The 13,656-nt window shown below is 39.1% G+C and overlaps 1 protein-coding gene across 4 annotated transcripts in view; it reads right to left on the bottom strand.

The window, feature by feature from the left end:
* Nucleotides 1-13,656, bottom strand: part of cntfr (ciliary neurotrophic factor receptor) — a 219,090-nt gene that overhangs the window by 75,608 nt on the left and 129,826 nt on the right. The window lies entirely within an intron of this gene.

The raw sequence follows: 13,656 nt of genomic DNA, 5'->3' as shown, positions 1-13,656 counted from the left end.
CAATAACGTTCCCCTCCAGAGATGCTGAAAGAAATCAGAAATTATTTATTTTCTCTTCTGAGTTTTCTGATACAGTTAATCTCGCTTTATCACACACCTATAAACAAAAACACACACACACACACACACACACACACACACACACACACACACACACACACACACACACACACACACACACACCTGTTAGCAAAGCTTGGCATAGCGAAATGTTGTATACCTCTAAACATATACATGAATTATTTATCGTTCTCTCTCTGTTAACAAGGTATTGAAGGAATGGTTTGTGCTGGGAATCTTGCAGGTTAACTGCATTAATTAGTCTCTAGTGCACGTTGCTGAATCTCACAATGGTCATGACTTCTAAAAAGATTCTTCTGAACATTTACAAAGGAATGGAGGTTCAGTAACAAATGGCACATGCCTCTGACAGGCTCTACAAATGTCTTACTCAGAGCAGTGAACTGATTTGCATTAGCTGTGTTATGGCAGATAATTTCATGGTGGATGGATGCAAACTAAAATAACTCCAGCTCAATATAGCAAGTTCACATCAGAACAAGAAAGCATTTACAGTGACACTGCTGCACAATCCCCTAAATGTGTGTTTGATTATAGAAAAATGTCAGAGGTTTTTAATCAGCATTACAGTGATAGACAATCATGCTGATTTAAGGGATGGATAGTAACGTGCAAAGTGAATCAGATGAAATGCGTCATCAAAAATTGTTAAAGAATAATGGCAATGTATGTCAAACAGCTCCTAACCCACCTTTTGCAAGACTGTAATGTGGCAAAAACACTTGGTAAAGATGATAACGATTAATTAACCATTGATTAATTGGTTGTTAAGAACTGGATCACATGAAATGTAATCAAATTACTATGAAATAAATAACTGAAATAGAAATACTGTTTTTTCCCCTATTGTATTTGTATTGTATTCTAGCTATCAGTAGAATTAAATATTTGTTAGGTTCTATTTTCTTGTTGTTGCATTACATTTGGTCGTTTCAGAGCGTCTTTGTTATAACACTACAGGTTAACAGATTATTTTCAATATGTGTAGGCCTCTATATATGCTTCATAGGCTATGCTATGCTGTCAGAGAATATGCAATATGTTGCTGTAGAAATAAAGCTTTGATTGAGGAAAAAGTATGCATTTGATATTGTTTGGTACAAGCAGAATCTTTATATATAACAAACAATAAATGTAAAAAAAAAGAAAAAAAATAGTACTAGTTTCTCACCTTTGATTAGTTACAAAGACTTTAAGTGTAACAGAGAGAAACACATTCTTCATAAGTGCTCTCAAAATTCTAACTGACAGATTACTTGTAATGTATTCTTGAGCACACTTCATCGGATCAACGTGCTGTGTTTCTTTCTGCTAGAATAGTTTTTATAGGATTAACATCATACACTCATGGTTCATAATTCATGAACGGTTCCTCACAATGTGATAGAGGAAGATCAACTGCTTAGTCACTGCTTAACTGACAATTACTTGTTGTTTATTTTTAACTGTGCCTGTATGAATCAGTGAACAACTAACTGTCTTCTGATCTCAACAGAACATTCACTGAGAGCTTATATAACCCACAATGAATGAAACCAATTCAAGGCTGAGTGTTTTTCACATTCAAATCAAAGACGAAAAAGTAACTGAATTTTTTCGCATTTCCTGAAGGGTTGATAGAGTCAAAGCTACAGAGACTTCACGTCGCAGCAGCGCGGCATTTGATCGGATTCTGTGTGATTTGGCCTCCCAAACACTTGAAAGCTAACCAGGCAAATTTAGGCAGATGAGATGAACAGGTACGGTACATAATGTGTGAAAAAAAAAATGCCAAGAGGATGAATGATATTGGCAGCTGATATCTAGCTGATATTAAAAAACAAAACAAAAAAACAAAACAAATAATAAAAAATTAAAAAACAGTATATGAAGTTGGAAGAGAAAGAAAGACAGAATCAAAAGGAGCAGAGTGAAAGGAACGATGGAAAGAGATGTACGTCCTTAGATGTACAACTGAAAATCTGCCAAAAACAGCCGGGTTCACACTTTCACAAACTGTAAAATAGATAATTAGACTTGTTATGAGTGTGTTATGTGTGTCTATGTGGTTCTCTGTGTGTGTGTTGACTGTTTGAAGCAAATCCTGCACAAATAACCAGCAAGCTTGAGCTTTCATTGCACTGCACGCACACACGCACGCACGCACGCACACACACACAGCACCAATACAGCCCACATTCTTGTCCGGCCAAGACCAACAACTCTGTGTTTTTCCACAATAAGAGCGGCTCATTCGACATGGGAGCTATGTTTGTGCGAGACTCCTTTCATCCTCCCACCGCGACATGTGTGTGTCTGTATGCGTGCGTGAGCATGTGTGTGTCTGCACATCCAGAAGGCTGTGTTTGTTTATCCTAAATACAAGCGAAGTTTCTACTTCCCATATCCATTTCTTCCACTTCATGTTCTTTTATCTCAGCCCCATCTTGATTTTACAACTCTGGTAGGTATATTCCTATAGTTGTAATAATAGCAAACTTCAAACAGTTATTGTTTTGTCCACTTTTTAGCACCAGTCCTAGTACTTCTTTATAATGCTCACAGTTTTATGGATGCATCTTTACATTGCAAATGTCAAATTAACTACACACTCTTTTTCCATCTCTCTTTCTTTCTTTTCCCATGCCGCTGTGAGTATGTCTGTCCTTTGGGAGCATCCCATTTAGCCACAGTCCAGGCTCACAGCTGCCTGGTCCCCAGAGAGTGGACCAACAAGCTGGTGCAATTGAAACATCTCCAAGAGGACAGTAGTGCTGCAGTTCTGTCTTCATACTTGTGTTATAACAAAACACAATAATCCTATACTTATCTGAGGAAAGTACAGTAGATACTGCCACTGCTGCTGCACTACTGCTCCTGCTTAAGCTAGCTCCACTACCAATACAACTATTTATTTTGCTTTTACTGTTTCTGGTCTGACTAGAACTGACTTGTTTATACAACTACTACAAGCACTAGCACAATGTTCTATCCGTCCAATCATTTGGCAAGTGTGATGAACAATTATAGTCAGATTCCTGCTCTAAAGGGTTTCTCCTACCACTATACATCTACTGTGTATCACATTTTTTACAAACTCCTCCTGTCTATAGTACAGCTATCACTATTGCTTTAACTCTGACTATAGGTCACTGTTCAATACTTCTACTACTACTACTCTGTAGGACTATAGAGCTGCTATACAGTTACTGCAACATGTACTGACCATGCATTGGGTGTATGTGGTAGTTTCAACAAAAACTGGACATTATAATGTTCACAAAGTTGTACTAGAGTGCATTCTTTTTAGCTAGATGTACCTAATAAACTGGCAACTGGGATAAGTATATAAAGCTAATATAGTATTCTATGAGAACATATACATAAATTACGCCTATGCAGTATAATGCTATCCAATGAATGCCTCCCCAATAATACTACAATGGTGTATGGTCAATATTTGTGGTACAACGGTGCAAACAGTTGTGTTCACCAATAGCATTCATTCCATGTGTTTGTGTTCCATTTCATACAGTCTGAAACTGACGCTGGGTTAAGTCTTGTTGAAGGTCGCTTTGAATCATCACAGGGCATTTTATTGACAGAATATTAGCTGTTTTTTTGGACTCAAAAATGCAACCAAAGATGTCTTTTTTTTTTTTGTTCCTACGGAAGCTAGATGCAGCAAAATACATTCCTCATGCACATCTTAAAGTGCTTGCAGATTGCCTGTATATTATCATCAGTTTAACAAGTCAGTTCCTTTGGAAGTGCAGATTAGTTTGCTGCATCAAATAGAAATAGCCTCAATACACTAAATGGAGAAGTCACTTTTATCCTGAGGCGTGAAATTGTGTTAGGGCCCAGACCATTACACGCACATATAAGGATATACATGGAGAAAAGAAATGCACACTCGTCCGAAGATGCATGAACACATACTGTATATGCATGTTCTGCATATACACATGCATTTCTCTCTCTCATTTGTTTTATCTTTCTTTCTTTTTATCCACAGACCCATACACTTTTTTCTTTGTCCTACTATCGCTTTGTCGCACACATACCTACACACACACAGTCTGAGAGAGAAGGGGTGTCTGCTAATTTGCATTTGCGTCTATTTTAGAGCTTCAAAGCAACAACAATAACCAAAATAATATAGAGAATGCATTTTCTATAACTTAAAAATGTACAGTGACTGTTTTCGATTCTATGATATATTTATATACACACATATATAATGACTATGATTTTGTATACCTTTATTATAAAATGGAAACCTTTCTGTATGATTCATATGCAATGTTTTGTATAAAACGTGCTAATGGCTGCGGTGGAATTTAAACTTTTATAATGATGATACGTGACATTCTAATTCTGATGAGTTACCCTGGCCATGAAATGTCACACAGAATATTTAAGTAGATTCAGGAGAAAAGGTTAATAAAAGTCATGCTTCCACCATGTGAGACATGAAGCTGGTATTCACTTTATTTTCCATAATACTGATCGACTCTAATGCCTCAGCAATGAGCTATCAACGACTTTATCTGAGATTTCTCTCCTATAGGTTTTTATAGAGTTTGGGATAAATAACTCTATGTGCAGTATGTTTTTATCAACATGATAAATAGCTGTAACCATGAGTTATGCAAACTTTTACTGATTTCATGTTTTATGCATAACAGCCTCTTATTATTTCATTTCCTCATTAGTTTACCTCTACACAAGTCAGTGTCTTTGCATAATCTGTATTTCTAATATACACTTTTTTCAGCAACTGCACATTCAAACAGGTGGCTATAGAAGATAATACAAGAAGTAGCAATAGAGCAGAAGAAGTGAGACAAAAAGTATTACTATTTCGTCAATAACTTTGATAAGAAACAGAGTTTGTGCCTTGTCCACTGAACTAGTTTGACTGTCATAGAGAGCAAGCAACCCGTGTACAGTATTTGTATCTAACTATGCTTTCATGAGACGCGTGTTTTTGAAAAGACAGAAAGATAAGCAAACTCTTTGTAACACTGAAAAGTTTCTAAGTCTGTGCTTTGACATCATGTTTTTGTAGGCTTTTGGTTTTCGAGGTCGGAGATGCATTAAACTGAATGGATGTGACAGGGCTGGCTGAAAGGGTCAGCAGGAGTGGACAGTTTTACCTCTAAAAACATTTGACATTTGAATCTCTTTTGCAGCCACACACAGACACACACAGACACACACACACACACACAAATGGCCGGTGAACATGTTTTCATGGATATCTGACCATTCCTCAGTTGCTTGACGTCAGTGGAGCAAACTGCTCAACCTCACTGCTGGACACTGAAGCAGGGGGAATACTTTCTGGTCAAAGTCTCTCTTTTTCTCTCTCTCTCTCTCTCTCTCTCTCTCTCTCTCTAACACACACATATACACAGCCACACACACACACAGCGTCGTAAAAGGGCCGAGACAGCCCTGAAATTTCTATTTCACTGGACACTAATCAAGAGGGAACAGGCCTTTACCTTCTTGGCATAAAAACAAAACACACAGTGACAGCCACTGACGCACAGACACACGCATACTCTCTCTCTCTCACACACCACACACACACACACACACACACACACACACACACACACACACACACACACACACACACACACACACACACACACACACACACACACACACACACTCTCTCACACACACACACACACACACACACACACACACACACAAAAAGCTGCAAATTCTGGCATTAAAAAAAAGATGTGTACGCGCACCCACAAAGACAGAGTGACAAATTAATATGAAGCACACACAAATGCGCCCAAAAGCAGCAACACCTACATAAACAACCAGCATATACTGTATATATACACACACATACATACATACACACATACACGAAGCACAGACATTTCTGTTTTGCTGCATGTCAACTGTAAGAAAGCGGAGCGAACAGAGGAGACAAGATAATAATACAGTCAGTCGGTTTATTCCACTACCTCTGGATGGGTAATTAGAGTGAAAAAGGGAAACAGAAAGACAAGAGAAGAAATGCAGAGAGAGAGAGAGAGAGAGAGAGAGAGAGAGAGAGAGAGAGAGAGAGAGAGAGAGAGAAACCCTGGCTGACTTCAATTTACAGATTATTTTTTTTAATCAGATAAAGTTGATCAAAAAGCACCTTTTGAATCAAAGATAACCAATCAATCCAATTTGTCGGCCCCGGGGCCATTTTAAACCTGTTACTGCAATGATTAGCAATCTATGAAATATCGAGGAGGGTGTGCATAAAAGACGAAGGCTGTGCATTTTAAAGATTGACACAGAAAGCAAGAGAAGAAGTGGGATTAGTAAAAGGAAACAATGAACAAGAAGGTTTAGGGCAGACAAAACACACTCATCTTACACTGCCAATTACCAGATATACTTCCATGGTTTTGTTTCATGCAGAGCATTTGAGTGGAACGGAGCTGGAGCATTGCAAATTTAATTGGAGCAAGGAGCAGCATATTAGAAGACTAAAAGTGATGCTCCAGCTACTCAAGTTCAGCCCGCTAAAGTTCACTCCAGTTGGCTTTAATGCCACCGAAGAAAACAAAAACAAAACCAGAAGCCTTGTGTTTTTAAAGAGGATGTGGGCACTTCACAGGTTGCCCATGTCTCAACTTCATCACACACAGCAGCAGTTGAGTTGAGCAAGCACAAAGAGCTACGCCTTGAGGGAGAGTAACTTTAAATACATACTCAAGAGCAGGCAGGCAAATGTGTCTCTAATGCTCTGGTTTTGTTTTTTGTTTTTTTTGTGCTACCAGCAAATATGTGCTTTAAAATCACATCGTATCTGATCACAACCATACGCTGCCATATCTTAATGTTTTTTAACTACCCTTATTTAATATGTGATGATACATTTTTATGAGCTCATATGTTGATCATCATGTTGTTGTGTTCTTTCATTTTATTGGGTGAGACTTTGCTTGGTTTTTACCATTTGTGTTTAACCCAGATGCCAATTAGTTGCGTTTCCGTGTCCTCTCTTCATCTGCTAAAGCCATCTTAGGCCCCATCTTTTTTTTTTAAATGTAATAACAGTTCATATTTTTCAAGCAAAAAAAAAAAAAGTACAGCGCCTATTTGACTTTTTCTCATCGCTGCATGCACAATTTCATTTTTTTGCTAAATCCCCACAAAGATCCTGTATCCTTTCTACCTGTACTATTTCCTGTGTTAGGCTCCTGTTCCTTAATCTAAGCTCCTCTGTCTCTCGCTGTGCTTTATCTAACTTGGTCTCCCTCCACTTCAGCTTCTTTCCTGGGGAGACTACAACTTGCCAACTTGATCTCCAGGGCCCTGTTATTAACTTCAGCTTGCATTTGCAACTTTCTCTTACTCCTCTAACCTCTCTGCGTCTGAAACAGAAACTCTCTCTGTGAGCATAAGATGACACCGGTTGATTAGCATTCAACAGATTGTGTTTATCTGCACTGACGATGGCGATTGCAGCTGCGCAATACTAACATACATCATATCCAGCGAGGATAACATTCTACAGAAGCTTGTACACACCACACTACAGGGACAGAGATGACAAGAAGAGGAGAAAGTAATGGGTGATAGGGGATGGACTATAGGGGATGGTATAAGAGGATTAGTGGAGGAGAAAGAAGGAAATAGAATGAGACAGAAACAAGTTCGGGGCTAGAATTTTAAGATTTAAAAGGAGGGAAAAAGTTACAGCAGTCAAAAAAAAAAATGGGTGAGAGTGATGGCAGAACAGAGTGGAGGAGGAGTACAGGGAAGAAAATATGTTAAAAAGGGGAAATAAAGACCTGAATAAGTCTTGAGAAATTACAACTTTTGCACGTGTATGTGTGTATAGGTGCGACTTTATATTGGATCCACAGGAAATGTGAGCTCTAATCTGACATATAAATGCATATACTGTTTAGAATTCTGGACGGACAACACCTAATAATATCAAAAGCAAGCAAGCACTCTGAGTATTTTCTTCAGGCCTTAACGCTGCTAACGATTTTCGCCACACTGTCTTTGAAACAGTAGCATTCAGAGAGAAGGAAAGGGAAAACAATCTGTCTTACCAGATTACTCCTGATACCCAACGGATACAAAGAGGCCAAAGCACACAATGACTCTTTTTTTTTTTTTTTTTTTAATATGTTTGAGTTTCCCTCATGGCTTCCCATTGACTTCCTAAACCGGGCCCATTTTCCCATTTGTTATGGTTGTCTGCTACAATAAAGTGATGGGGGTTGCTGTTGTCCTGCAAATAGAGCAAAAAATGGAGAGGCAAGAAATTGGCGATATGGAGCGGAACAAAAGAGGAAAAACTGTTATGGGGGGAGAAAGAGTGAAAGGAGAGACGTGCAGTGACATGGATGGATATTCGGATGTTTAGTACAACACCTAAGATACAGAAGACAGTGGGGGGGAGGGAAAAAAAAGGACGACCAAGATGTACTCTGGCTCGATTTACACTTAGCATTAGTCTTCTAGACAAAAGCTTCAGTTCATGCTTTATTGATTTCTACAGGAAAGTCCTATTTTCTGTTAAGAAGTCAGAGGTCAGCTATACAGTACAATCCCCTCTGGAGTATAGACAGTCCTGGTCTTGCTCAAGGACACTCTGTGGCACTACAGACTTGGGCTACGAATTAAGGTTTTGGCAGATCTCCACAGGATAAAAAAGACAAGATACGATAATTTCCTAAAATTCTTTATAAATAAAAAAAAAACATGTGGCAGTACCAAAAAATCAAGATTCGATCATTTCTACCCTGTTGCCAAGAGTCAGGCTATTTCTGATTTAAAATGTGACCATTTCTTACTTTCCGAACACGCATTTTAATATTTAAGACTTTAAAATACTAATTTCGCAAGGTTTCTGCAGGCTGGGCTGCATCCCTTGCTGACAGAAACGAGACCCAAGGGACCAGCTGAGGTTGACAAACTGTGACCAAATTCTTTGTAAATCCTCCACGCAGGTATTTTCTATTTATTATGATTGGCCGAGCACTGGGACAAGCAGGGGGAGTAATTAAAATGGAAGCTGAGTAGTTCTAGCAGTGGCCTTACATGCAGGGGGGCAAATACTTCCTGGTTTAAACAGGAAGTCCCAGAGGAGATGGCTCTACGTATTCACCCTGCTCCATAGCGATCTGTCTGCAAGGATACAAGACAATTCCATTACCCAGCAATGTAGCACAGATCCCTTGAGTGTGTGTGTGTGTGTGTGTGTGTATATGTGGGGATACACACAAAAACAAGCTGCCCAGGGTAAGGAAATAGATACCAATTGGTGTGTGTGTGTGTGTGTGTGTGTGTGTGTGTGTGTGTGTGTGAAATAAGTTGCCTGAGGGGAGGAGATGTGCATGAATCTTACAAGAGAACTCACTCCTCCTTCAATTCATCCATAGTGAAACTCAAAGTTTGTGAGTATACTGTATGTGCATGGTCTTTCATAGCCTAAAGGTTTGGGGGGTAAACATTTGATTTAACCAAGGAGCAGGAATGGACTACCTAAATGTGAACTCAATTTGTGTGCCTGACTTAATTTTAATTAAACTATATCTGCTGGTTAAGATAAGGGCGAGGACCACACATGTATTGGTTACAATTAAGGTTAGCGCAAGGCCTTAGAGAGTGAACATATGCCACTGCAATGTCCTCAAATGTAAACTATTGTGTGCCTTTGTATTCACAGATTTATTGTTATAGGGTAAGGTGCCATTTGAATTTTTTTTCCCCCTTTTAAAGAAAGAATCCAAAAGAAGCAAAATAGTAAATGTTATCTAAACACAATCAGCCTCAATTAAAGTCTAATTTTGATTTAAATCATAAACTATCTGCTCAAAGATTAAGTTACTAAGATTATAAATCCTTCCAGACATGGATGTTTATGCTTTTGGTAACTCACAGTTTTCATTTCTCTGTGCTACAATGTTTAATTTTTCCATCAAAGCTGTCTTCCTCGTTGATTTGAAAAACATTTGCCCACATGGCTTAATGCACCCATAGATGGTAGGGGATTGATACAACAAAACGGTTTAAATGTGTATCCTCTCATGTTGTATATCTGTCAGTATGTTGGTGACACATACCATACTCTATGCCAGTGGAAAAAAACACATGAACATGCCAGACACTTGGCCTTAAATATGTGTTAGACTGACAGAGACTGAAAGGTGTTTTTTAAGGACAAAGAGTGTCCTTCTAAGTGGGCTTTCCCTTTTTCTGAGGGCTTTCAGTACTAACCAAACACACACACACAGACACAGACACAGACACACACACACACACACACACGCGCCTTAAGCCAAATGGACGTGGCCTCATCAGCCAACCCACAACACTGGCGGTTAAAACTTCTGTTATCATTTGTAGCGTTAAGGAAAAGAAGTCTACACCACAACACAGTTTACATAATGGCGCTGCAATGATCGCAGAGTGGCTCAGACTAGATTTGTTTACAAGAATGACTCAATGTCAAACCTAGAAACCCCTTTCTTGTGAGATGATTGATGGTAGAAATTCATTACTAAACAGACACCACTCTTGCTCATAGTATAAATGTTATTCTTCATTAAAGATGTTTAAAATCTTGTAATTTCAGTAATGGGAGTGCTCAGTCTAAAGGCCTGATTGTCCTGTGAAGTATCTGTCAAGAACTTGGGTAAAAAAAGACTACTTATTCTTTCCTGGTGTCAGCTGGCAGGCTGAGTGACTGACTAAAGGGCTCTACAGATGGGGAGTGATCAGCGACAGAGCTTTTAGATATGCATGTCCTGATGTTTGGAGGGCCATTGCGATTTCACAGCTCTGCACCAAATCATCGCATTTAGGAAGTGATGGTTATGATGGAGGATGCCCCTTATGCAATATATGCCCATATTTTATGTCCATCCTTCACAGCTTATGCATAACCACTGCACACAGGTTTTTGAACATTCCTTTTTCTGTTAATAATGTAAACTTCTGTGCTCTGTGGCAAGGCATATAAACATTTATTTCAAGCAAAGTCCCACAAATAATGTCAAATCACAAGTATTGATCTTGCAAATGCTTTGTCACTCTCACCAAAACAAATGCTGGTCTAGCAGTCGTCTATCTAGCAGGCTAAATAGCCAAGCTAACCATAAGGTCCCTGCAACTGCTGGCTGCACTAGCTGAACTTTTCTGTTTGAATTTCCTTCAAACTATTCCGTTTAATTAGATATTAGAGAGTAAAGTCAACAGCTACATTGTAAGTAGATGTCTGGCTGCACTGATACTACTTACGCTGCAATATAGCTTGATAATATACTTGATATATACCTGCTCAGTGATGGTGTAAATAAATGGTGCGGTACCCTATATTGGTGCAATAGGTGTTATGAGATCTGCTATCTGACTGGCTCGGCTGGAAGACTATGTGTCTGGCAGGCTGACTGTGTGACAGGTTACCAGGGTGACTGGCTGGATATATGACTCACTGCAGTTGACGTTGTGTTAGCTGGGAGGCTAAAATAACTGAATAACTGGATGGGTGCAGCCCGTGTTGTGATGCTATAAATTGTTTAGCTGACGGCCATTGAAGACAGCAGTAGATAGAAGAATGGACAAAGACAGAAAAGGGCAAGACAGCAATAACTTTCCTGTTGTGACAGCAAAGGAAGTGTTTCACAAAAAGTTTTTTTTTTTTTTTTGTTTTGTTTTATGACCTCTTGCCTGTTAAATTATGATAAATGTTTACTGTCCATGCTATTCCATTTTTCTTTATCAGTCTGTCATCCATATCTCTACAACTGTACATCACTCTCTTGAGTACTCTGGTGTTGGAGTGTGCTTTTGTGGGTCTGCGCTTATGTGTGTTTGCTTCCAGATGAGATAGGCACCTTTTTTTAAAACACCATAGGGCAATAACATCCTGCCACATGCATATCAGCTTAACACACGCACACACAAAAGCACGGACACTAGTAAAGTACTTCCTTTTATCCATCTACATACACACGATTTGATATTCATGAGAATTTGTCGTTTTTTTAAAGTATTGTGTGCATTCTTTGTGCGTGCGACGGACAGAATGTAAACATCCTATTGCTAGGCTATATACAGCGGTGGAATAAGGCAAAGGGGAATAGAAACAGACATCACGGCAGCACTAAACTTTCACATAAAAATTAACACACACATATACACAACTGTGGTCTCCTTGTCCTGACATTATGTTGACACACTCCTGGAGAAAGATCACAAAGGCTCCATAAAATTGGTGTGAAGGTGGAGCAAGCACACATACACATAGCTGGGTTCGAGGGTCATAGTATGACGTCCTCTGTTCTTAATGCAAACCAGTGTAAACACAGAGCTAACAGATGCTGCCATAAACTACAAACCAAAACACTGACACAGAGAGAGATGGAGGGGGAGAGGACGTCTGGAGGATTCGGAGAGAAAGAGGGAGAGGGATGATAGAGGAAATAAAGAATGGATGTAGGAAAGGGTAAGAAAAAGATAAAGATGAGAGATAATCACAAAGTCTGAGGAAAAGAGAGACAAAGAGTGAAGGAGAAAATTTAAAAAGGCACAGACAGATGGTTCTGTGCTGTTCTCCTGATAACACTTCTATCAGTGTAAAACATAACAAGCCCCTGGTGTGAGTAATAAACACTGCATAAAATCAAACTATCAACATGATGATAATCATAACAAGTGTAGCCTGTCATGATGTCATTATCACTGTATCTGCACAACACTTACAAAAAGTTTTGTAGGTGACAGTTAACATAATGAAAATGCAGAAAATAGAGAGAAAGAGAGAGAGAGAGAAAAGACAAAGAACATTTGAGGAAAGCACCGAATTAGCAGGAAACAGCAAAGTATTGATAACAGATAAAAAGCAGATTGAAAAAGGCAACTAAACAAAGAGGGACAAAGAGGAAGGATATGAGATGATGATCTGAGTGTCTGTAGTTTGAAAGGCAGAATTAAAGTCACCCCTGTGTGTGCCTTGAACATGTCATAAAATTGCCAACTGTTATCAAGGTAATTATATTCACAACCAGGCTAGACCACTGAGGTATTGTTCTCACAAACTTGTAATTGACCCCTGATGAATAGTTACACAATGTAATTCACACACACACCATTTGAGACCACCAAAGTGTTGCACACAGGCATGGGGTATACACTTCTCCATCTCTCTCTCTCTCTCTCTCTCTCTCTCTCTCTCTCTCACACACACACACACACACACACACACACACACACACACACACACACACACACACACACACACACACACACACACACACACACATATTCTGGTCTGTTTATGCATTGCATCATTCACCCTGCTGACATAATCTACCCTAACATAAAACTCTCATTAATTCAGTATGATTTCAGCATTCAGTAATTCATCATTGCTGATATGATTAACCAAACTGTCACACTCCCATACAGTCTCATTCATCAAACATTTTTGTGGAAATGTTACATTTAACATCAGTTGGGAATGAAATCTTGATGGGTGGTGTGCTTGGCTTTCTATTGGCCCCGTTGACAAGTGGATGGAATCACACAGGTGTGGTTTCCTGG

Source organism: Dicentrarchus labrax, unplaced genomic scaffold (genome assembly GCF_905237075.1).
Source record: "Dicentrarchus labrax unplaced genomic scaffold, dlabrax2021, whole genome shotgun sequence".
NCBI lineage: Eukaryota > Metazoa > Chordata > Actinopteri > Moronidae > Dicentrarchus > Dicentrarchus labrax.
Note: the sequence above shows the minus strand (reverse complement) of the source record. Positions and strands in the feature narration are given on the sequence as shown.